General features: G+C 44.6%; 1 pseudogene; it reads right to left on the bottom strand.

Annotated features, from left to right (window-relative positions):
• Positions 1–3,819: 3,819 nt before the first annotated feature.
• Positions 3,820–3,940, bottom strand: LOC136642790 (5S ribosomal RNA; annotated as a pseudogene).
• Between the last annotated feature and the right edge of the window lie 641 nt (positions 3,941–4,581).

Genomic DNA, 4,581 nt, shown 5'->3' with positions numbered 1-4,581 from the left:
TGGTTAAACTAAGATTTCCTCCTCCGTTCAATCATTTTCTGACCTCTTTGGGGGCATGGACTTTGATAATGGATGAAGCCTTCACCATTAATAAGCATTTCCCTTGTTATTTTCTAAAGACTCATTCATTAGAAAATAACAACAGTCATGGGCTTGTAAAGCTCCTCCTGAAGTCAGTTTAGGAGATGACCAGGCGTCCTTGTTAATGCCCAAGGGCAAACCATTCATTGGAACAGTGGTGACAAAACTGGACACAAAGACTTTGACCTATAATTGTGTTGAAAGGTTCTCAGCCAGAGCACTGACAAGCAAGGAAGCTTATCCTGTTTCTGCAGCACTGGACCGAGAGGCAAAGAGGGGCAAACTTTTCCAGTGTGCCCCTTCTTGCCCTACTGCATTCCTGTGCTACTCCTTGCATGTGTGTAGAGGTCACAAAGGGCAGTGCAGAATTTCTTTTTGAGTGAGCATCTTGGTTTGGTTCAAGCATTTGTCGTCCCTGGCATTGGTAAGAGCCCAACTTTTCACTGGTGTGATGATCTGTCCAAGTGGTCAATTTTCTCAAGGCAGCAGTGTGTGTGGATAGTGTTGTACTGTGTCAATATTTGTGCAACACTCATGCCATGTCCTAGTCTGGGCCACTGCACTTGGGAAGTCACAGCATAGCCCATATGAAGTGGATGTTGTTTGACGCACTGACAGGATGCGGATGAATTGAAACTTGAGTCTCGAGGGTGTAAAGAAGCTGGAAACAACAGAACAATGAAGTCTGAAATTCAGCATGCAGTAGGTACAGTTCTGTTATACAGACAAAGCAGACAGCCTAGAAGTTGTTGTTAACAGTATTATATCTAGAAGTTATGCCAACCAAGTTTGGCCAATGCAGAGAATTTATACTGCCCAGCGACCAGAGGGGGCCATGTTCCTCCTATATGTTTGAGATTTTCCAATGCTCAGTTCCAGGAGACTTCTCCAATTTAGTCCCAGCTTTATATGATTAGCAGTGCAAGCATATGCATGTCTAATCAGAAGTAAGACCTATTCAGTTCAATGGGACTTATTCTCAAGCAACTACTTCGGACTATAGCCTTATGGCCCAGACCTGTCCCATGTTTATGGCAGCTGGATGAGTGACAGCTTGGGCCAGTCCAAGTTACTACTGCAAATTGGTAGCAGCACCGGAGCTGCGCTGCCATGAACCATGCCAGAGGAGGTAAGTTGCCCGGGGGGGTGGCATTTCATAGTTAGGGAGGGGGAGGACATGCAAAATCCTATCTACCATTTTCGGCCTGCTCTGCCCCCTTTCTCTCCTCAGACTTAGGCCAGCTATATATCCGGCATTGCTCCAAGGAGACCCATAGGTCATCAGGGGGCCTATGAAAAAGTGCCTCAAGGAGGCCTCCTGATTGCCCCCTCCCACAGCATGCAGCGTGCACCTCTATGGCACAGCTGAATGCTTCAGCATGGTGGGGATAGCTTTGGGCAGCTCCTGGTTCAAATTCTGGAGTCGCTGACCCCGAGCAAATCTTGGACCAGATCAGTGGACAGCGCTTTGTTTTGCTTATGTCAAATTCAGAGTCAGAAGTAAAAAGTCAAACAACCTGCTTTAAAAATGTAGATGGGATTAAGTGTATATAGGTCCTCTTGGATGGCTGTTGAGCAGCTTGTTAAACAGCTGCATTCTTTTCACACATTTTGTGCAACCGACTCCCTGGCTGCTTTCTGCTCCCACTTTTTGCCTCTGTGAATGTGCCAGGTGGCAGTCTATTCCGTTTCACAATATCATATATAGCTGGGAGTCCCTCTCCTACTTGCTGCAAAGCTCCTAGACTAGGATAATATTTTATGACCTGTGACCCACTATGAAAGAAGAAGACATTACAAATATAAATTGTACTTCATTTGCTTTACAGGCTCCAAGGTTAGCAAGATACAGCAAGGATAATTTCATCACTCCCGCTCAGTCTGACAATTACTGTGGCAAGACTGCAAAGGATCACACTCTAATAGGCTTTAAAGATTCCGGTCAATTGGGAGTCTCTGCTTTGCTAATTAAAGTTGTGCCTCAGTAGCCACAGAGGAGTAGTCAGGGATTATGGTTTATTATTGTCTAGAAGTTTCATGGATTCTTGTGTAAATGTAAAGGAGGAAATTCACTGCAATGAGAAACTGTAACATTTGTAAGGACATGATATTTACTTCCACCATTATGACTTCACTATACAGTGATGCCTCGCAAGACGAATGCCTCGCGCAACGAAAAACTCGCAAGACGAAAGCGTTTTGTGATTTTTTTGGTGACTCGCAAGCCGAATTTTTCTATGGCCGTGCTTCGCAAGACAAATTTTTTTCCTTTTTTTTTTTTTTTTGGTTTGTTTTAAATCGCACTTCGCAAGACGAAAATTTCGCAAAACGAAACGACTCACGGAATGAATTAATTTCGTCTTGCAAGGCACCACTGTACAGTACTCTTCGTTTGGTGATGCTGCTTGTCATGGAAAGCCATCAATGCTAAGAGTTCTTGTGGTTTCCAAGGTAGAGACCAGATTTGGCAAAGTGTCCAACTTGCAATGAGGAACGATGGATGCAAAGTAGGATGCTGAAGGCAACACAAGCACCCCAATAATTAATTTAAACGTTTATTAATTAATAATCAATCATTTAATAATTAATTGATATAATATTCTGTCACGAGATGGGGTGATGGTTGTAAACTTAGAAGCCTTTAAAAAGATTTCGATGAATAGGTCCGTAAATGGATAGTGGACATAAGTGGCATTGAGCAGTATTCCAGGTCACACTGCTACTGGTCCGCAAACAGTGGAAGGCATTCCTTCTTCCAGTGTTGCTTCCAGGCATCTGATATTCAGAAGCACATTCACCAGCCTCTAAACCTCGTGGGAGCAAATAGCCGTAAAGACTAGTAGCCAGACTTGTCCTCTGTAAGTTTGTCTAATTTGTTTTTAAAGCTATTTAAGCCTTTTTTTCAGGTGTGGCAACCAGAACTGTTTTGCAGACATGCAGTCACTGTGAGTACATCAAGGCTATAAATGTGCATCCATTTTATACCAGTTTAATTTTATTGGCTTCCTCCAAAGGATCTTGGGAATTTGGGTGAAAATGCGGAGACCCTTTTGTTAGAGATCTCCAACCTTGGCTACAGAGATACAGTTCCCAGAATACTCTGGAGCAGTGGTATACCTGGGATGGGGGGAAGGGGGGCAAATCCCCCAGACACCATGCCTGTGGGAGTGGGACCACCAGCCTTGCTCCCTGCCGCCTGTTTCTTTCTCTTAAAAAAAAGAAGCTCCCCCAGCTTCTTTGGTGACGGCCCAGAATCATGCCCGGAGTGGCTGTGAGTTGCAACCACTCTGGGTGCAATTCTATGCTGCTCTGGGCTGACCGCCCTTCCTCTCCTCCTTTATAGTTGCAGCCCCTCCCGGTGCAATGCCACTCTGGACCGTGTCTTAGGGGATGGTCCAGAGTGACATGGAATTGCTCTGGGAGCAATTCTGGGCTGTGTCTTTCATCTCCTCAGAGGAGATGAAAAATGCAGCCCAAAGCGGCATTGTGCCAAGAGAGGCAGACACGGGGCAGGGGGGTGGCAAAGTAGGAGGCAGCTCCGGGCAGAGAAAAGCCCATGGCCCGCACTGCTTTGGAGAGAAGACATGACTGTTAAAAGGAATTTAAGACTGTAAAATAAACATGCTCTCTAAATGTTCTGTTCTGTGCTTGCACTAGAAATTCGCAACATATCTGAGGCCTATAAGAAAGTGATTTTTGGTTGGTTGGCAACCTTCAGTCTCGAAAGACTATGGTATAAGCCTACAGCACCCGGTATTCCCAGGCGGTTTCCCATCCAAGTACTAACCAGGCCTGACCCTGCTTAGCTTCCAAGATCAGATGAGATTGGGCATGTGGACATAATAGTAATTTTCTGGGCTGTCCTGACAAAATCAGGAAAACTCTGCCACAGCACTATGTCACATTCTATATGAGTATAGTTTGGCAATTGGTACCCTTACACAACAAATATTACAATTCTGAAACTGGACCTCTATGTTGGTCCATCTTCTTCTTGTGACCTTCACAGTCTTTTCCTCTCTTTCTCCCTCAGTCTCCAAGCCTAAGCAAATGAAATAATGAAAAGCTCCACTTTTTGACAATTCTTCTGTAATGATGATGGAGCATATTTGATGCCAAGTGCCAGATGGAGCTTGCAAAGTCTGGGATTGCAGAAGGTTCCTAATTAAACCATTAAACTTGAGAATGAGGAACAGCAGTCACCTATTTTTCTGATAGCCAGATAGAGGATACGTCAACAGACTGCATAAAGACCCTTTCAAGGTCCCCGGCCCTCTCATTGATCCTTGGGGAACCCAAAATGGCAAGAGGCAGTTAATTTAAAGCTAATAGAGAAATCTCTTTCCTGCCTTCACATAATAAAACAAGGTTTCAGGGACTCAGCTGGTCTTTGTGTCCGTGATAGGAAGAAAGTGCCTAGAATGAGAGAAGAAAAGATGCCACCTCATCTCTCTCTCTCTCTCTCTCTCTCTCTCTCTCTCTCTCTCTCTCTCTCTCTCT

The sequence above is a fragment of the Tiliqua scincoides genome, chromosome 2, assembly GCF_035046505.1.
Source record: "Tiliqua scincoides isolate rTilSci1 chromosome 2, rTilSci1.hap2, whole genome shotgun sequence".
Classification (NCBI taxonomy): Eukaryota; Metazoa; Chordata; class Lepidosauria; order Squamata; family Scincidae; genus Tiliqua; species Tiliqua scincoides.
Note: the sequence above shows the minus strand (reverse complement) of the source record. Positions and strands in the feature narration are given on the sequence as shown.